General features: G+C 40.4%; 1 protein-coding gene and 1 long non-coding RNA gene across 2 annotated transcripts in view; one reads left to right on the plus strand and one right to left on the minus strand.

Moving 5' to 3' along the window:
- Nucleotides 1-22,160, plus strand: part of lsamp (limbic system associated membrane protein) — a 1,260,578-nt gene that overhangs the window by 565,741 nt on the left and 672,677 nt on the right. The gene's annotated exons all lie outside the window — the stretch shown is intronic.
- On the minus strand, nt 20,798-21,218 carry LOC113036036 (uncharacterized). Its single transcript, XR_003274413.1, has 2 exons — nt 21,021-21,218; nt 20,798-20,941 (listed from the first exon to the last, which is right to left on the minus strand). It is a non-coding gene; the product is annotated as an uncharacterized LOC113036036 (long non-coding RNA).

Genomic DNA, 22,160 nt, shown 5'->3' on the forward strand with positions numbered 1-22,160 from the left:
ACTTTGATATCTAACTGTAGATAATCACAACCAAAGAACAAAGGAAACCAGTATGGAAGGAGGAAAAAATAATCTGATGCACACAGTTATGACTGTGTGAACCCACTGTTGGACCTGTACCTATTATGTGTTCATTTTAGAGATGGACCGATCCGATATTACGTATTGGTATTGGTCCGATACTGACGTAAATTACTGGATTGGATATCGGAGAGAAATAAAAAATGTAATCCGATCCATTAAATATCAAAAAAGCACCTCACAAAACTTGCGACATGGCATAACTCGGCCCATAACCTTAGCACGTCGGAGCAGTGTGCATCATGTGATAGAGCGGCTGTGTGTATTTGTATCCTCGCTACCAATCCAGCATTTCATCTCCGAGAAAGTTATCCCAGAGAGAAGTAAAGCAAGTGTGTAAGTGCATCTCTGAATGTTTGTAAAGCATTCCCGTGTTAAGCTTAACATCCGATATATGGAGCGACTGCCTCTTCTCTCCCCCTCTCCTGCTGCTACTTCAATCATGAAACTGATCAATGATCAGCTGATCGGCTTTTCTGTCGTGAGTCCGTCTCTCTTGTTTGTTTATCGCCCACTTCGCGCCAGAAAGAGGAAACCAGCGGCTGAACAACAGCAGCACGTTTAAGCTTGATAAGCTGTTGTTAGAATTTATTTAATATTACTTTCTACACCAGGATCCTTTTATATGCAGCTGACGGCTGGTAACTGTGCAGGGGCGGATCTAGCAAAGTTTAGCCAGGGGTGCATGAACAGGGAAAAGGGGGCACAAAGACATACTTTTCTTTCTTATTCTCATTTAAAATGTCTATCTTTTAATAAAAAAATTATTCTAATCTTACACCCAAAGTTTTGATCTGATGTAAAATGTATAGAAGTCCATCACTGTATATAGTAACTGTTAAGTCTAATATACCCTAGTAAGCTATAGTACTTTTTCCTTTGGGAAGGTACCATCTGTGCAGTCTGCAATTCTGCTGAAGGAAGATGTTGAATCTATTTAATTATTCTTGAAAAATAATTTATTTCTGTGCATTTTTTTCCACACTGCATCAAATTAAAATTGATTACGTTGATTAAGCATCATGAGGTGGAAGGGGGGGTTCCCTATTTTTTTTTTTTTTTTGCTGGAAGTTTTAGAACCCTATTAGTTAGGTTGCTTACTCTTTAAAATACAAGAATAGGGAGGATGGAGTAGGTTTAAGTTTATTAGATTGATCAGTATTGCTGAACTATTAAATATTTTGGGTATTTTGGGTTGGTGTATTTTTTGCATACAGGTATAACAGAATAGCTTTAGTGTTTTGTTTTGTTTTTAACTTGAGTTTTAACTTATACAAAAAGCAGCAAGATATTTAAAAAACTGTTTTATTGATCAAAAAACACACTATATCGGATTCATATCGGTATCGACAGATATCCAAATTTATGATATCTGTATCGGTATCGGACATAAAAAAGTGGTATCGTGCCATCTCTAGTTCATTTATGTAATTAATCAGTGGGAATGCACATATAGCTGCTTTCCACAACATGTCATCATAGCAACCAAGCTGAGTAGGCACAACAATCTAGACAGTTCAACTCAGTCTCTTAAGACCAGGAGCCGTTGGGATTGACTCCAAGTAAGCCTAACAACTCAATGCTCCATCCATGCTTGCCACTGTGCAATGCTAATAGAGAACAATAACATCCATAAGAACTCAATGGGACTGTGGAGGACAACAATAGAGGCCAACTGTATGGCAATGCTACAAGTCACCATGAAGTGTTTGCGTGTGTGAGAGATAGGTAGGTCATGGATTATATATATATAAATAGATGTGTGATAGATACCCACCTACAAGGCATAGACATAGGCAGATATTTTTATACACTTTTCTCTTTCAATTTTGCTCTATAGTAAGAACACATTTTTTATGTGGGCAGTTTGTAGAATAAATCTTTCTGCCATGACTCCCATTGGTCAATACTGAAAGACTAGGGGATAAAAAAAATAGCCCAATAAAGGGGGAAAAGGGTGTTGTTAAAGAAGACTGATTGCTGTATTAGAGAACTGGGTGTTGTACAGTTTTGCTTTCTTTATTCCATCATTCCTTCCAGTAACCTTGAGTGTGTTTCAAGACGTATTTGTTCCATTTGTATTCAGTGTGTGCTGCAGTAATGTTCTTGCAACATATTTCATCAAGAACAGAAACTCCCAGGTGGCATCAACACGTCTTTGTGTTAATACTGCAGGTAAAAATACATGCGAAAACTGTCTTTTTCTATTTCAGACAATCTTGGTGTCTTGAAGTGTAAAATAGCTGATTTGTTTTGTCTCTTTGATTTCCTCATTATCACTTCTCAATTGTGACTTTACAGTAACAAAAGTTTAATTTAGGTTTTTAAGCTGGTTTAGCAATTTTTGTTATTAGGATAATAACCAAGTGACCTTTTGAAGACCCTGAACACAAGTTTTTTCACTGCTTAGCTGATTGCAGCCATCTCAAATGACAGTAGGAGTGTTTTCAAGGTTCTTTGCATCAGTAGCCTCTGTGTGCCTTAGCTGCTTGAGCAAATGTTTATTCAGATGTGGCAAATAATTTAACAACTAATTACAAAGTCAAGGACATTGTAAGCTTGTGTTATGTAACCTCATGTCACTGTTATACCCTATGGCATACCTTAATAGACAGTCGTGGGTGGTAGAGATCTTAGTCCCCCAAAGTACAAGGTGTTCAAAAGAAAAAATGGAATTTGCCAAATCTGCAGTCCAGATTGCATCTCCCCTTTTTTGTCAGAATTTGAGACACAATGACCTCCTTTGTGATCCTGAGATGGCCAAACGCAGTGATGAGAAAAAGGTGGAAGCCATTAAAAAAGCAATTTCTTTTTTTATTATTATTAAATTCAACATCACAGTTAATTTTCCTTCTATGTCATCAGCTGCCATCACATCTACTACTAATTGCAATTTATTAGGAAAATAGAAGAGAAATTAGAGCCCAGTTATTGTTTTCTGATAAGGTCATGATACCAGGTTGACGTTATTGTATGGAAACTTGGGGGGTGGAGCTTACATTGTGGGTTTTATTTTTCTTTCTTTTCTAAAAAGGGTGATACCAATTTCAGTTTCATTTGTTCAGTTTATTTACATTCGTTTTGTAGAGAAGCCTGAATGCAATGGCCTGCTGTTTCTCTTTATTTTGAGAACAATATTTCTGTTTTGATCTGTGTATATAATCATAACCGCAACATCATTACATAAAAAAAACATAATTGAAGTGCAGCAATATTATAGCATCTCAAATGTTGCTTCCCTTCGAGCGGCTGACATAGGAGCCATAATCCAATGTACATAAACCTGTTTTTTACTTCTTTACAACTCTCTTTTTTCCTGAAAGTTATTTTGCCCCATGATGTGAAAATTTTTTTACATTTCTTCACTTTTTGGAAATAACATGCAGACAGAAATGAGTGTTAACTTCTAACATGATTTTTTCCTTTGTGCTTTTGGCAGATGGCATACATAACAATGCTACTACAAACAACAAATACCTATAAGTCAAATTCCAACCATACTTTTAATTCAACTTGTAAAACTGGAGAGTCAGCAGTGATAGACTGGGGTTGGTGTAAAGAGACATTTTTTTTAACAATTCTCTACAGATTAATGTTAGATATAAATTAAAACATTTATTTGATTAATTATTAAAATCAAATCTTAATCTTGACAAAGTTAGACCTTGGAATTACCAACTCTACACATCAGGGTGAATGCAGACAGAAATGGAAGCAGTGTGGGAAAAGATGTCACACACCTTAAATAATTAATCTGTTTGTCTGAGAGATTTTTCTCTCTTTCAGTCTATGCTGTGTCCTGCTTTCAGGCGTCAGTCACCCTTTATAATTAGTAAGTACCAAGAAAGTCTCCCCTCTATAGAGAACACAGACCTCCCAGAGCGGCTTTAGATGGTGCAGGTCTCCTCAGGGATAGTAATGCCTTCTGTCAGAACAACTATATATTACTCTCAGTAAAAGGTAAAGTAGTTTATTCAAGATGGCTCACATCTTCATTTACATTTGTAAAGACAGTAGCTAATGTACTTTCAGAGGATTATAGTAGAAAATCTAATTAGTGTTTATTATTGTCCTTTTGAAACCATTGTCTCTAGCAGAATGAGCTTATGTGATTAAAGTGCTGGGGGCTCAGATGGTCATGGACTCAGTTTGGTTTAGTTTCTAAATCCCATTACTACGTTGCTCAAGGGTTGAAACTATCACAGTTTTTTTTAAACAAATAAACCTTAGTTTCCCTTAAATAGTTTTCCCCTAAATGAATTTTGAAATACAGAGGAAAGTTCAATGTAATTTCAAAATATACATGTTTAAATGGAGCACTGTACAGTATTCATAAATTGTTTGCAGGGAAGAATGGAAGTTGTTAGTAACACATTTTTTTATTCTTTACTTTTTCAGATGTCTCTATCCTTTATCCCAAAACAGAATTTCTCACTGGACTGACAAACACGAATTACTAACAAATTATTCAGTCACCTGTTTCACTTTAAGAAAGGAATAAGAAAAAAAAATGCAAATTGATTTTTCATTTATACATCTATCCATTCACCCAACATAGCCTTAAAAACATAATCTCTGAAACAGGGCATTAGTATTTCAATATTTTATATATATTGAAATATATTTTATAGAAAAAGACTCCAATTACAGTGGGAGAAATAATTATTTGGTCCCCTGCTGAAATTGTCAGTTCCCTCACTTACATAAATAAAGAGTCTTTAATTTTATGGCAGTATGATGTTACTGGAGAAAAACTTTCAACAAAAAATCCAAGGGGAAAAAAAACACCTTACATAAAAGGTATGAATTGATTGCATGTTATTGACTGAAATAAGTGTTTAAGCACTTACAGTTAAGCACTTACAGCCCAGGCCGACTCTTGGCTCCTGATTACAATCAATCAATCAATCAATCAATCAATCAATCAATCAATCAATCAATTAAAGATACTCTTGATCTCAACTCATCATGCATATAAAGTACAGGTATACAACATGGGCAAGTCCAAAATGCTGTCAAAGGACATCGGGGACAAAATTGTAGACGTGAGCAAGGCAGGAATGGGCTACAAGAAATTGCTATTATTCCAAAATGAAAGGAATATAAAATGTCTATCACTCACCCTCAATCTGGAGCTAGATGGTGCCTTCTAAATGATTCGAAGAAGGATTGGGAGAAAGTGCTATGTTTAGATGAAACCAAAATCTTTCTTTGGCATCAACTCAACCTACTGTGTTTGGGTAGCGGTGAAACCAGTATGCTTTGATTCTGTTTTCATGCTAAGGGTACAGGATGACTTCTCTGCATTGATAGGCCAAGTCTTGTATGAGAATCTATTTTTCTTAGCCACAATACTGAAGATGCTTTGTGAATGGGTTTTGCAGAATGATAATGACCCAAAACACACTTCCAAGACAACAAAGCAGTGGTGAAATAGGACACATATTGCCAACAAAGGCTTCTCCACCAAGAACTAAGAAATGTTTTATTTGGGGATCAAATCAGTCTTTGATTGATATTCTGACTCTCCATTAAAATTAAATTGCCATAAAAATTAGAGACAGTTCATTTATTTGGAAGTGAGCAAACTTAAGCAGAGGATCAAATAACCTTTCCCCCCTCTGTAGTCTTACATTGAAGAGGTCATCACTTCCCACAAACACGTTATATTTAGGGAGAGAGGTTTGGCCCTTTCTGCTCAGGCTGATATATATATATATATATATATATATATTATACACACATATATATAAAAAACACCCAGCACGCCCCTGCGGACGGTTTATCCTTCAAGCTCGGGTCCTCTACCAGAGGCCTGGGAGCTTGAGGGTCCTGCGCAGTATCTTAGCTGTTCCCAGGACTGTGCTCTTCTGGACAGAGATCTCCGATGTTGTTCCCGGGATCTGCTGGAGCCGCACCTAGTGCTCCGATTACCACGGGGACCACCGTTACCTTCACCCTCCACATCCTCTCGAGCTCTTCTCTGAGCCCTTGGTATTTCTCCAGCTTCTCGTGTTCCTTCTTCCTGATATTGCTGTCATTCATCCCAAGAACACCATACCTACTGTGAAGCATGGGGGTGGAAACATCATGCTATGGGGCTGTTTTTCTGCCAAGGGGACAGGACGACTGATCCGTGTTAAAGACAGAATGAATGGGGCCATGTATCGTGAGATTTTGAGCCAAAACCTCCTTCCATCAGTGAGAACTTTGAAGATGAAACGAGGCTGGGTCTTCCAACATGACAATGATCCAAAACACACCGCCCGGGCAACAAAGGAGTGGCTCCGTAAGAAGCATTTGAAAGTCCTGGAGTGGCCTAGCCAGTCTCCAGACCTCAACCCCATAGAAAATCTGTGGCGGGAGTTGAAAGTCCGTGTTGCTCGGCGACAGCCCCAAAACATCACTGCTCTCGAGAAGATCTGCATGGAGGAATGAGCCAAAATACCAGCTACTGTGTGTGCAAACCTGGTAAAGACCTATAGTAAACGTTTGACCTCTGTTATTGCCAACAAAGGTTATGTTACAAAGTATTGAGTTGTATTTTTGTTATTGACCAAATACTTATTTTCCACCCTGATTTACGAATAAATTCTTTACAAATCCTACCATGTGGATTCATGGATTTTTTTTTCACATTCTGTCTCTCACAGTTGAAGTGTACCTCTGGTGCAAATTACTGACCTCTGTCATCATTTTAGGTGGGGGAACTTGCACAATCGGTGGCTGACTAAATACTTTTTTGCCCCACTGTATGTGGGGAGATAGTCAGAAGGTAGTCAGAACTGAGGGGATTGAACTACCAGAAGGCAACATTGCAGACATAGAGGACAGTTACAAGTACTTGGGGATCCCGTAGGCGAATGGGAACCATGAAGAGGCCGCTAGAAAAGCTGCAACCACCAAGTACCTGCAGAGGGTCAGGCAAGTCCTGAGGAGTCAGCTGAATGGTAAGAACAAGATCCGGGCCATCAACACGTACGCCCTGCCCGTGATCAGGTACCCTGCTGGGGTAATAGGCTGGCCAAAGGAGGAGATCGAAGCCACTGACATAAAGACAAGAAAGCTCCTTACCATGCATGGAGGGTTTCACCCCAAATCCAGCACCCTGAGGCTGTACGCTAAGCGGAAGGAAGGGGGCCGGGGACTGGTGAGTGTCAGCACCACAGTCCAGGATGAGACAACGAACATCCAAGAATACATTAGGAAGATGGCCCCAACTGACCGAGTGCTCAGTGAATACCTCAGGCAGCAGAAACCCAAGAAAGAGGAGGGAGACGAGGAACCATCATGGAAGGACAGGCCCCTGCACGGTATGTACCACCGGCAGATAGAGGAGGTGGCTGATATCCAGAAATCCTACCAGTGGCTGGACAAAGCTGGACTGAAAGACAGCACAGAGGCACTAATCATGGCAGCACAAGAACAAGCTCTGAGCACAAGATCCATAGAGGCTGGGGTCTATCACACCAGGCAAGACCCCAGGTGCAGGCTGTGTAAAGATGCCCCAGAGACAATCCAGCACATAACAGCAGGGTGCAAGATGCTAGCAGGCAAGGCATACATGGAACGCTATAACCAAGTGGCCGGCATAGTGTACAGGAACATCTGTGCCGAGTATAACCTGGAAGTCCCGAGGTCAAAATGGGAGATGCCCCCAAGGGTGGTGGAGAATGACCGAGCTAAGATCCTGTGGGACTTCCAGATACAGACGGACAAAATGGTGGTGGCTAACCAACCGGACATAGTGGTGGTAGACAAACAGAAGAAGATGGCCGTAGTGATCGATGTAGCGGTTCCGAATGACAGCAATATCAGGAAGAAGGAACATGAGAAGCTGGAGAAATACCAAGGGCTCAGAGAAGAGCTCGAGAGGATGTGGAGGGTGAAGGTAACGGTGGTCCCCGTGGTAATCGGAGCACTAGGTGCGGTGACTCCCAAGCTAGGCGAGTGGCTCCAGCAGATCCCAGGAACAACATCGGAGATCTCTGTCCAGAAGAGCGCAGTCCTGGGAACAGCTAAGATACTGCGCAGGACCCTCAAGCTCCCAGGCCTCTGGTAGAGGACCCGAGCTTGAAGGATAAACCGCCCGCAGGGGCGTGCTGGGTGTTTTTATTTATATATATATATATATATATATATATATTTCACTTTTATAAAGGAAAACTTGTCTCAAAGTCACTTTCAAGAGAAAAACAGTAAAAAAAAGAAAAAAAGAAAAATTGATGTTATTCCAGTTGTAATTGTGTTTTCATTCTAATGCAAGTCCTAACATAACCTTCACTCGATGTTATCTTATCTCAAATAATGAAAAGTTTGCTAACTAGCAAAACATGCAGTACTAGTACTTTGTTGAATTTCTGACTGTTAAAACAATACAAAAAACACCAATCTAGAGTATATTAAATCAGATGTTAAAGCCTTACAGTGTTATCACCGATGGCATGTAGTTAATGATATTTTTTAGCAATTGATCATACTTGCATTTTTAATTTAGTATTTTAACAAACTATTCCAACTGGAGCGCATGACAAAAATAGTATTAGAATATGCGTTATACTTTCCAATGCTACAAAACTTGTTCTGTTGTTAATAACTTAATAGGTGACAATGGGAAACCACACTTCTAGCACTTTCCACACTTCCAGCACTGTGAAAGTGAAGAAAAAGGCACTGTGAAAAATCCCTGGCTGTTTGAAACTGGAAGTCACTGGGAGGGGCTTTGGGGAGTTCTTACAGCAGTCACAGAAACCACTGTTTTACATGATTAGGGCTGTGCCTGCTAATGTGTCATTATCCAGTCCACTGAGATTGCTGAATGAGTTGTTAAAATAGAGATTTTAACATTTAATGAACAGCTGAATGGATTATTTTTCTTTTACCTTTGAGTGATTTTTTTCAGTTGACTGGAACATATTACTTCTGAATCCCAAAAGGTTGATTCTGTTCATCTGGACGTAGCGTTTTCAGCGGGAGAAACGTTTCGTCACTCATCCAAGTGACTTCTTCAGTCTCAGCTGACTGCATAATTCCCCAACCTTATAAAGAGTACATTGCAAAATGACTGAAACTATCACCACTGCTTGAACAATGGACTGGGAGGTCAGTTCCTTGATCATTAATATGCAGATGACCATTGAATTACTGATCAAAGTCCATTGATCAAAGACTTGGTACTAATGAGTGGAATTCACAGAGAGTTGGGAAATGGCTGCAATCACAGCATTGTAAGATGGCGAAACGTTTCTCCCACTGAAAACCCAGAGGAACAGAATCAACCTTTTGGGATTTACTTACCTGGATGATTGAGCATGCATCAAGACATATTACTACTGAAGTAACTGTCCTAAGAAGGCTTCTCATTGCAATACGGTCATCTAGGAATCATCACGCTAATATGCTTTACCTGAATTCTTGGAAGATCAGTGTTTTTGTGAATGTGGGATTCTCTAATAAGGAGGTGACATTTTGACACATCGTATTACCTTGACAAACAGACTGAGTGATCTGGGTGGGATGTTCAGGTCTGTTTAGAGTGGTTTTCATCCTACATGTCTGGTAGGAGTTTTAGTGTGGCTGCAAACTAGATTATGACTGAATCTAGAGAGCTACTATGTGGAGTCCCTCAAGACTCCATGCTGGGACCTATTTTGTTTTTCATATATAGTCTTCCATTAGACCAGATAATACAGCAGTTTAGTGATATGTCTTGTCATCTTTTTGCCGATGATATTCAGTTATTCTGCTCTTTTAAGCCTTCTGAATATTACAAACTGGTCGCTTTGATTAATTGCTTTACAAACGTAAAGCAATGGTAGTATAGCAACTACTTAAAGCTAAACCCAGATAAAACTGAAACTTTGGTTATCGCGTCGAACAGTGCAATATCCGATATTAAAGACCAACTTTTGATTAAGATTTGTCCTTGGAGCATAACTTAAAACAGATTAAGTTGGTAGTAAAAAACAGCCTTTTTCATTTGTGGAACGATCGTGGCTCAAGAGCTGGGAGTTTGCCTTGTAATCGGAAGGTTGCTGGTTTGAGCCCCGGCTTGGAGAGTCTCAGTCGTTGTGTCCTTGGGGAAGACACTTCACCCGTTGCCTACTGGTGGTGGCCAGAAGGCCCGGTGGCGCCAGTGTTCGGCAGCCTCGCCTCTATCAGCGCGCCCCAGGGTGGCTGTGGCTACATGTAGCTTGCCATCACCAGTGTGTGTGAATGGATGGATGACTTTGGGGTCCTTAAGGACTAGTAAAGTGCTATACAAATACAGGCCATTTACCATTTACATCTCAAAGCTTAGATAAATGGTGTCAACTCATGCTTTTGTCTCTACAAGATTGGACTATTGTAATGATCTTTTTACTTTTGCTCAACAAGAAAGGGCTTGCTAGTCTACCGGTTGTCCAAATCTCTGCCGTGAGACTACTGACTCAATGTAACAGAGGAACTCATATAACCCCTGTTAGTCCACTAAAACCTTTAAGTGGTCCTCCACACACGCTTCAGAACTCGAGGAGACCGATCCAAGTTGTTGCACCCAGACTGTGGAATGCACTGTCTCTATTTCTAGTTTGGACTCGGTGGAGACTTTTAAAAAGCAGCTAAAGACATTTTTATTTCACAAAGCTTTTAATCAGACCAGATCTTAAATGCTTTTATAATGCATTTATGCTTGTGTTGTGTTTTGCTTTCTATCGTATTACTTTTCTTGTGAAGCCCTTTGTGACATTTGTCAGTGAAATGTGCAATATAAATAGACTTCACTTATTTTCTTACTTACTTCACATGCACTTAGTCATTAGACAAAGGAAGATGCCTGATGGATGAGACATGGCTGATTCTGTCCAATAGAAACACAATATAGGAAAGAATAAAGACAAAAAAGAAGACAAGAGGAAAGTTAAGTTTTAGCAGCATATTTGTTTTATTAAAGCAGAGGGTTGTAAAAACAATCTTTATCTTTTTTTTCTTTTTTAAGTGTTTGTCTCATTCTTTTAGAACTACAATCAATTTAAAAATGAAAAAATATGGATTGGGCTCATAATACCTCATAATACTAATGTAATTAGTACTGGCACAATATCGTTTGGAGAAAGATGCAGAAGGTCTCCCAAAGTCACAGCTCTGATGTACAAGACAGATGATCGATAAGAAATGTTGTATTTATTCTGTCATGATTTTAAACACCAGGTCAGTACATTGCATTTAAAATTTCAACAAATAATTGTTTTCTGGAAGGAAAGATATTTGCAAAATAAATGGCATAATAGATAAATTATAAGCCAAACAATGTGTTTTCTGTTCAAATTAATGCATGTCTGCAGATTTAGATGGGTTATTCATTAAATGAAGCTGGGTACCTTAGTTCTCCTGATTGAAACAAAACAAAAGAAACAAAAAAACAACAACAACATAATGTTAAAACCTACAAGTAAATTAATTTTGCACATAATCCCAATGTCCTAAACTAAAGGCAAATGTGTTGAGCTCATTTTTTATAATCAGCTTGGAGCACAAATATAATCAGATATATAAATAGATATATGGATATATGAACAGTGTTTGTTAAAAAAAATAAACCCTCTGAAGTTTCTTCAGATATGTTTCTTTTCTATAATGACCATAGATCAACAACAAGATAATTCCTTGTTTGAGGAAACCAGGGGGTTGTAGGCAATCAGATAAGCCTTCTAATCAACAAGCTTAAAAAGCTGACCACTCAGTTGCTTGCTGGGTGGTGGCAATGATTTTCAATTAGCTTAATTATAGTGTGCACTGAATAACAAGTTGGTGATAAACAGTAAAGTTTGACGTGTGATACAAAGTTATTTGTTTCCGCACTGAATTAACACTACAACAGTGTCCATACAACACACAGCAGAACTTTTAGAATTTTTTTTTTTTTTAGACTTGAGAAGTTAATCACTTAATCAGAATTAATCTGTGGAAAACACAGTCTATTTCCATGTCCATTTCGAATATGATAGTAGGTAGCATAAAAGTCAGGCAATACAACCTCATAATAATATTTACAATCCACAAGAGAACAGGTCAGATGCTCAGGGTTTAGCAAAAAACCCCAGAAACTGTTGCTTATAGATCTTATATATATAGACTTCTCCCAGGCTCTTAAGTGTAAAACAAATGTCTTTATTCACAGCAAAAGCTGAGCTATTCTTTCTCACAAATAAAAATAATTTCAAGTGAGATTATCATTTTAATGTTTTGTTCTGCAATTATAGGTCAACAGGAGAGAGAAGCTTCTGCTAATGTTTTTTTATGGTCTTGAAGATGCAACTAGAGTTTAATGTGTTATTCTTTTGAAATTACTTTCCTTATAAGAATAAAATTTTTCGTGATGAGTCATCATAATGATGCTCTTGACTTTCTGTATCATAATGGTCTGTTGCTGCTGATACAATAAAAACTTAAGAAGAACATTCATATATATTTGACATAAAACAGAGACTCATGTTTACCACAGAGTATATGTACTCTGGAGAACATGCAAACACTGACAGACCACAGCCTGGTGGGGGAATTGAACTCAGGACCTTCTTGCTGTGAGACAACAGTGCTAGCCACCGTGCCACCATGGTGCCCTGTATGAGGACTCTGTCCTTGCTGGATTATAAAAATTCACATTTGGACCTGATTTTTCATTTAACTGTTCCAAATGCTGGAGAAAAACAATATAAATAAATAGTGAAGAAGATAAAAATATTGTGAGCTTTTAATGACAATGCCAGGTATTAGAGAAGCAGAGGTTCATTGACCTCACATATGTAGTGCAGAGTGATAAGAGTTTTATTCCCAACCTCAAGTTCTTTTTTTTCTTCCCCCCTCTGGTTAATCCAGCCAACCTGCCACATGATAGACTGTTGTAATATATAACACAACTACTGAAAATCCACTTACCCCAAGTGTCTGAGTAAGGTGTTCAGCCAACACGTGCCACCTGAACAATGTTTACTGTCACCTGGGATTTATTGTACAAGATCATCGTTTTCATGAAACAGTACTGCAGAGAGTGAGTTTTATTCTTACAGTCTCTCATTTTGTGCTTTGATGACGATAGAGGAGAGGGCTGTAAAATACATCAATGCCAAATGCTATTTAACTGGGTTGAGCTTTGGTGACTGTAAACGCTAAAGTTCACAATTTGCATCGCTGTCATGCTTGTTAAAACACTCACCTCTGAGGTTGAGGACATAGTTAGCCTGAAAGATGACACTCCCATCAGGATAGAAATGTTCATTGACAGAATAAAGTTAATAACTCTCATTGGATTTGGAAATATTTCCTATTGCAGCTTGTTAATGATGTGGTAATATTGGGGTAATTTGATGTAAACAAAGTAATAACATGAAAATAGCAAGTTATTACCACTCAATTAATAATATCCAAGTAATGATCATATATCAATAGCTCTTGATATAGTATTATATGAGTAACAGTGTGATAACCTAACAATAAGTGGGTAATATATATGCATTGACATTTTGATATACTGACTTGTGGTAGTAAACTCATAATAAAAAGGTAATATTTGCTGATGCTTTAAAATATTAGGATACTGTTATCATATTATGATGATGGAATTAATACTACCAAATAGCATTTTTAATTTTTCTTAGTTTATAGGTAACAATGTTTAATATTGGGACTTAATGACTGTAAACATGGAAGTTCCTATCTAACCCATCAAAGGTATCTTAAATAAATCTGATTACCTTAAAAGATATGTATTAGTTGACATGCAATAACTAGGAATGAGGGACTTAAAATGCAAAACTACACGGTTCTGCTACATTTCATTGTAATATTTCTTATTTGCACCAGAAAATGTGTCTATGGAAATATATATATATATATATATATATATATATATGAACCAGCTGCTAGTTAACGAGAGACACCCGGAATGGCTAACCGAAGGTCGGACGGTCCTGATCCCCAAGGACCCCAAGAAGGGACCGGTCCCCTTCAACTACCAACCAATAACCTGCCTCAGTACTACATGGAAGCTCCTGTCAGGCATCATATCAGCTAAGATGAACAGGTACATGGGTCAATACATGTGCGGGGCACAGAAAGGGATTGGCAAGAATACCAGAGCCGCAAAACACCAGCTACTGGTAGACAGAACAGTCAGCCGAGACTGCAAGACCAGACTGACCAACCTGTGCACTGCCTGGATTGATTACAAGAAGGCCTATGACTCAATGCCCCACAGCTGGATACTGGAATGCTTAGAATTGTACAAGATCAACAGGACCCTAAGAGCCTTCATCAGAAACTCAATGGGGATGTGGCGTACAACACTAGAGGCCAACTCCAAGCCCATAGCACAAGTCACCATCAAGTGCGGGATCTACCAAGGAGATGCTCTGTCCCCACTGCTGTTCTGCATAGGCCTGAACCCCCTCAGTGAGATCATTAACAAGACTGGCTACGGATACCGACTACGGAACGGAGCAGTTGTCAGCCACCTCCTGTACATGGATGACATCAAGCTGTATGCCAAGAGTGAACGAGACATCGACTCACTGATCCACACTACCAGGCTATACAGCAGTGACATTGGAATGTCGTTCGGACTGGAGAAGTGTAGTCGGATGGTAACAAAGAGAGGGAAGGTAGTCAGAACTGAGGGGATTGAACTACCAGAAGGCAACATTGCAGACATAGAGGACAGTTACAAGTACCTGGGGATCCCGCAGGCGAATGGGAACCATGAAGAGGCCGCTAGAAAAGCTGCAACCACCAAGTACCTGCAGAGGGTCAGGCAAGTCCTGAGGAGTCAGCTGAATGGTAAGAACAAGATCCAGGCCATCAACACGTACGCCCTGCCCGTGATCAGGTACCCTGCTGGGGTAATAGGCTGGCCAAAGGAGGAGATAGAAGCCACTGACATAAAGACAAGAAAGCTCCTTACCATGCATGGAGGGTTTCACCCCAAGTCCAGCACCCTGAGGCTGTACGCTAAGCGGAAGGAAGGGGGCCGGGGACTGGTGAGTGTCAGCACCACAGTCCAGGATGAGACAACGAACATCCAAGAATACATTGGGAAGATGGCCCCAACTGACCGAGTGCTCAGTGAATACCTCAGGCAGCAGAAACCCAAGAAAGAGGAGGGAGACGAGGAACCATCATGGAAGGACAGGCCCCTGCACGGTATGTACCACCGGCAGATAGAGGAGGTAGCTGATATTCAGAAATCCTACCAGTGGCTGGACAAAGCTGGACTGTAAGACAGCACAGAGGCACTAATCATGGCAGCACAAGAACAAGCTCTGAGTACAAGATCCATAGAGGCTGGGGTCTATCACACCAGGCAAGACCCCAGGTGCAGGCTGTGTAAAGATGCCCCAGAGACAATCCAGCACATAACAGCAGGGTGCAAGATGCTAGCAGGCAAGGCATACATGGAACGCTATAACCAAGTGGCCGGCATAGTGTACAGGAACATCTGTGCCGAGTATAACCTGGAAGTCCCGAGGTCAAAATGGGAGATGCCCCCAAGGGTGGTGGAGAATGACCGAGCTAAGATCCTGTGGGACTTCCAGATACAGACGGACAAAATGGTGGTGGCTAACCAACCGGACATAGTGGTGGTAGACAAACAGAAGAAGACGGCCGTAGCGATCGATGTAGCGGTTCCGAATGACAGCAATATCAGGAAGAAGGAACACGAGAAGCTGGAGAATTACCAAGGGCTCAGAGAAGAGCTCAAGAGGATGTGGAGGGTGAAGGTAACGGTGGTTCCCGTGGTAATCGGAGCACTAGGTGCGGTGACTCCCAAGCTAGGCGAGTGGCTCCAGCAGATCCCGGGAATAACATCAGAGATCTCTGTCCAGAAGAGCGCAGTCTTGGGAACAGCTAAGATACTGCGCAGGACCTTCAAGCTCCCAGGCCTCTGGTAGAGGACCCGAGCTTGAAGGATAAACCGCCCGCAGGGGCGTGCTGGGTGTTTTTTATATATATATATATATATATATATATATATATATATATATATATGAGAGAGAGAGAGATATCTCTATCTCTATCCACACGTGTTCAACTACATTTTGCAATGTCACAACCTTGCTCGTAAGACAGTGATAATGGGATGGATATACTATTCAGCAGTTCAAGGAAGTAGTTTATTAACGAAACTTAAATACAAAGTTAATGAGGTGTCCAAATCAGTAAGGTCACTTGTGTAGGTTGTGCGTGGGTGTAAAAATGTGTGTGGGAGGGAGTTCTGGTATATTTAAAAATAAAAAAAAACTCAAAATCAACCAGCGATATTTAGACAAGAGGACAAAGCTGGATGTCATGTTGATGGTTTTCTGGTAGACGTAGAGTGCAGACTTGCAAATGCAAAGTTCAGTGCATTTATTTACAGTGAATGACTCAATAAAAAATGACAACAGAAAGACTTTGCATTTAGTGGTTAGCTGAAGCTCCTAAACAGACAGATCTACAACTTCCCAGTCACAGTCATGAGACATCTGCAGTTTAAACAGATCCTCAATCCTTCTTTCCACTAGATCACTCTCACAGTATTACTCACACCCAGGGCCAGACATCATGTGCAGAATGGAACAGAAGGTTAGCTGCAGTATCTCTTGCCAAAGTGGACACAAGTGCAGACATTTGGAAGCCAATTCCACTAAATGTTTTTAGCTTTTAGCTAACAATCCAAAATGGACGGCTTCCTCCAGCTTAAGTAGAAAACAGCTGATCACACAATCACTCACAGGTGAGGTAATCAGCCCAGGTGCTGACAGGCAGGAGCTGGAGGGAGACCCACCTCTAAAACACAAGTTCTGAGTTTTGCACACAAACAGAGACACAGAGAGAGAAAACAAGTGTGAGAGAAGGATCGAGAGCAGCGGGTCGGCCGGGAGGATGGAGGAATATGATACTGAATTCAGAAAGAAGAACATCCTATCACACATTTGTTGGGTGGAATCTATATTATTTATTTAAGAGTTGCTTTGCGCCACATATATAATTTCAATTAACGTATCAGCAGGTAACGATTTAAAATGTCAAAATATATTTATGAGTCAAATCATGTGAACAAGACTTCATCATAGTATTATTATATAATAACACACAACATCAGCCTTTGGCTAAATCATTTTTGTGTTGCATTGTGACATTTTCACAATGCAATGTTTAGTACCATCTAGAAAACAATATGGCTTTCAAAATGTTACAACCCTAGAAGGATTCTGTGCCCCTGTGGGCGTGTCTATCGCTCTATCCTGCTGAATGGAACTGCCCTTGGCAGCTGACTCCAATCAGCAATTACTGTAGGCACTCAGGCCAGTGAAAAGAGAGCTGCAGTGCCAGAGAGCCTTTGTCCTTGCATCATGTGAGCTGTCTGGTAGTCTGTGACCACTTTTTCTTTGATCCCATATTTGCGACATGTTAGGATTTGTTACATTTATTTATTTTAGGTAGTTTATCAGCTGGAATGTCTGGGGATTAGCATGCCTGTGAATGGCTAACTTTTTTTTTTTTTTGTGTGTGTCCCGTTTGGATCTTTAGCCATCAGAATTGTTGTCTTAAGGCCAAGAAAGATGCCAAGCGGATTTATTTTACCAAGTGGATCATCATGGCCTTGCCATATTGGTCCATTTGATTGACCTTTATTATAATTATGAATTTATTTTATTTTCAGTTGCTACAAACGGGACAGACATGACTGGGGGATAGGACAGGGAGAAAGAATGAAAGAAAGATAGGGAGAGAAAGAAAATCAAACAAACAAACAAACAAAACAGAAAAAAAAACAGAAGAGAAAGCAAACAACAAAGAGCAACATAATAAAAAGAACAGCACCATCACAATAAACTAGCTAGCAGTAGATAACAGTAGATACTAAATAATAAACGATATTGTCCAGCACGCAAGATAGACAGCGCACAGTGTGCTTTGAGGCAGCAGCCAAGAAAGCTGTAGTCCGCGTCTGTGAACACCCGTGTGTACACCTGTGTGCATACCTGTGTGGATCAGCATGCTTGTATTCCAAAGGTTTCTCCATATAACGATCTGCTAGGAAGTGTGGGGAGCCATAGCCCCGTCCACCAGGGTATGAAGCAGGTATGGAGGAGATCCAGGCCCCAGATATCCAGAGGCCCCAGAGTACAAGGACCCGAGGAGGACCACCAAAGGGGGGGAACCGTGCCACCCTCCTGGGAAGAGCTGAGTAGAGCCCCAAAGGAGAGGTCACCCCGCAGCTACGGAGCAGAGGTCAGAGGGGGTTGCAGTGGCGTGCCCACGGGCTAACTTATTGCTCAATGCAATCTTTAATCTTTATGCACTCTCTGTCTATCTTGCTGATTAATATGCAAAGGGCCCTTTTTTACCGCCCAAGGATCCATCTATTTGTAGGTCAGTTCAGTACATCTGATTTTCATTGTTGCTGTCCTTGACACAACTGCCATCATGCTGAAGAATCTTGAATGAAAATGGTAATATCTCGATATAAGACCAACAAACTCACCCAATAAATGTTATCTTTCCTTCTTTTCTGTCACTTTAGTTCCCAGCCTCAAAGAAAATCTATTAAGGGTTAGAGATCATTTAAATGTTCGTGTTTTAATTAAAATGGGTTAATGTTTTAATTAAAATATACAGTAATTTTTAATAACAGCTATGGTAGAAAGAAAGAACCCTCGCTTTCAATTCGAAGGTTTTTCAATCGAGACATAATAATAAAAAGGAAAAGACAAGAAAATAACCTCAAATGAAAAATACAACCTCAGATAAACAACAGCACATATTGTAAGTAAGTAAGTAAGTAAAACTTTATTTATATAGCACCTTTCAAGATAAAAATCACAAAGTGCTTCACAGAAGCTAAAACCTAAAAATAAAAATCAACCAAAAGCAAGTTTAAAAAGATGAGTTTTTAGCTGTTTTTTAAAAGCGACCACTGAGTCCACAGATCTCAGGCTCAAAGGGAGAGAGTTCTACAATCTGGGGGCCACAGTTACAAAAGCATTGTCGCCTTTTGTTTTCAGCCTTGTGTGCTGGACAGCAAGCAAGCCCTGGTCACATGACCTCAGGGACCTGCTGGGAATGTATGGATGTCAAAGTTCACTTATATATGTTGGTGCTTGTCCATGCAGAGCCCTGAAACTCAAGTTCAAAACCTTAAACTGGATTGTGAATTTAACGGGGAGCCAGTGCAGCTGAATCAGCGGGGGTGTGACATGGGAAAACTTGGAGGACTTGGTCAGAAGCTTTGCAGCAGCGTTCTGAACAACTTGCAGATGCTCCAAAGAGGCTTTACATAAACAAGTAAACAAAGAATTACAATAGTCCAGACGAGATGAAACAAATGCATGAATGACAATTTCTAATTCGGAGCGCGATACAATGGGACTCAGCTTAGCAATGTTTCTCAAGTGATAAAAACAGGAGCGAACCAGAGATTTTACATGGGCATCCAAAGTCAGAGCTGAGTCAATACTAACACCAAGGCTTTGCAAATGTAGCAAGTGGACCCAAGTTTTCCATAACACTAGGTACAAAATTTTTAGGAGCACAAACAAGAACTTCAGTCTTCTCCTCATTTAGTTGAAGAAAGTTTCCAGCAATCCACCATCTAATGGAGTCTATGCACTTATGCAAAATCTGTAGCTTGGAAACATCATGGGGATTAAAGGAGATATATAACTGAATATCATCTGCATAGCAGTGATACGAAATGTCCTCAAAGTGCTCAATAAGTGTTGAAGAGTAAGTAAATACAGTAAGAACAATAAAGGCCCCAAAACTGAACCTTGTGGCACACCATAGGCAAGAAAAGTAGAAGAGGAACTGTACTTAGAGGTAGCCACAGAAAAGGATCGTTCATGCAAATAGGATTCAAACCAGTCCAAAGCAGCCCCTGATATACCCACCCAGTGTCTCAATCTATCTAGCAGAATATGATGGTCCACAGTATCAAAGGCGGAGGTCAGGTCTAACATCAACAGAATGGAGCATTCTCCTGCATCACATCTCACCAAAGATGGAGACTCTAAGTGTGTAGTGTAGTTTCAGTAGAGTGAGCTCTACGAAATTCCAGATTGGAATTTATCCAGAATGCTGTATTCGTCTAGAACAGCTATAAGCTGCTTAGCCACAACCTTTTCTAAAATCTTAGCAATGAACGGTAATTTTGAAATCGGTCTGTAGCTACTGAGAAGAGAAGCATCAAGCTTAGTTTTTTTTAACAGTGGGTGAATAACAGCATTCTTACAATAAACAGGGACCTGACCAGAAACCAGTGAGGTATTGATAATTGTGACCACACAGGGACCAATAGACTGAAAGACATTTTTAAACAAAGATCCAGATAAAATATCAAGAGAGCAGGAGGATGCTTTCATTGAATTAACTAACTTGACCAGCTCAGGTAAGGACACCGGAGCTTGTCTAGTTTTCACAGGACAAACATTGTCTAATATAGAAAGACAATAATTATTAAAAAGATTTGTTAAAAAATGAACATCTTTATAAGGAAATAAAACTAAATTAAAAGCATCGGAAAATTTAACAGCAGTAGAGGAAGTTAAGATGCGAGAGCGAACCACATGTCGAATAGGAGAGAGGGACAAATGAAAAGACAGATTAAAAAGAATACAATGATGATCCGAAATAAAAATGTCATGAACCGAAGTTCCGTGCGCAAGCTGGACCCAGAAGCAGAACACACAAACCAGGGTAGGAGGGAATAAAGAAAGCAAATTTATTATAACTAAAGGTGTCCCGTGAGGGTAGCCGAAAAAACAACGTATGGAACCAGAAGAAACCGAGGGACTGGGGAGGTGAACTGCGCAGGGAACGCCGAGAGCGGGGCTGTGAGAAGCTGCAAAACAAAAGAGAAACAGATTATTGGGGTGCGGAAAAAAGGCAGCATACGAGGGAAGGTGGAGTATGCGTCTTACGGAGGTAGCCGGGCTGAGTGAACCAGAGGGGGGGCTCCAAAAGGGTCGAGACGGCGAGGCTGATAGTGCTTCCGAATCTCAGGCGGACAGGTGGACAGGCAGGTGGCTCGCAAAAACGCCGAGTTGTGATCTGAGTACACAGGGTAAAACAGAGTCAGTTCCAATGGACAATTTGTCATAAGGGTTTTTCCCGCAGGTGTACGTTACCGCTGAGAGGCGACTACGGACTGGCGTGGAGCAGCAGGTAGGGCAGGATTAAATAGTCCACCTGGTGATCGCCTGGGATGGGATGCAGGTGTGGGGTTAGCAGCCACGCCCGTGGGCGTGGGCATCCCAACAGCACCCCGGACGCCGGGCCGCGGACCATGACAAAAAATGTCCTCGGTACAAATAAAATCAATGTTTAAACCTAAAGTAAAAACGAGGTCCAGTGTGTGCCCTTTGGTGTGTGTGGGACCAGACACATGCTGAGTAAAATGAAAAGAATCCATGACGCTAAGGAAACCTCTAGCAAAGAGGTCAGAGTCATCATCAACGTGTATATTAAAATCCCCAACTATAACCAGTCTGGACAGCTTCAAAGTCGAGGATAAAAAGTCACTGAACTCCTTTAAAAACATACTGTTTAGGCCAGGTGGACGATACACTACAGCGCAGTAAAATAGATCTTTATTTCCAATTCTAACCAGCTGTAGTTCAAAGGATGAAAAATGTCTGACCAACACTGCGCGATAGTAAAACCGGCTTCCAAACACCGCAGCGACACCTTCTCCTTGACCCGACGTCCGAGGCTGGCTGATGAATCAGTACCCACTCGGAGAGAGTTCGATGAAGGATGAAAAGTCACCATCGCGCTGCCAGGTGTCATTGTGTCATTGTTTATTAAACAAAAACTGAGCAACAATTAAAATGCAATGTGTGAAAATCTTAGAACACGCCTGATTCTCTAGCTTGTAGAAAGACCTCTAGCAGTAACTTGAAGTACCTTGAAGATTTCCGTGTGACTCTCAGTATCGTTCATCATTGTGGGAGAATTTTAGCTTGCTTTTCTTTAAGATGTTCAGCTACATTAAGTTCAGTTCTTGATGTTTGTGGGCATTCCTTCATGCACAGCTTTCATAAGGTCCAGCCACAGCATTT

The sequence above is a fragment of the Astatotilapia calliptera genome, chromosome 14, assembly GCF_900246225.1.
Source record: "Astatotilapia calliptera chromosome 14, fAstCal1.2, whole genome shotgun sequence".
Classification (NCBI taxonomy): Eukaryota; Metazoa; Chordata; class Actinopteri; order Cichliformes; family Cichlidae; genus Astatotilapia; species Astatotilapia calliptera.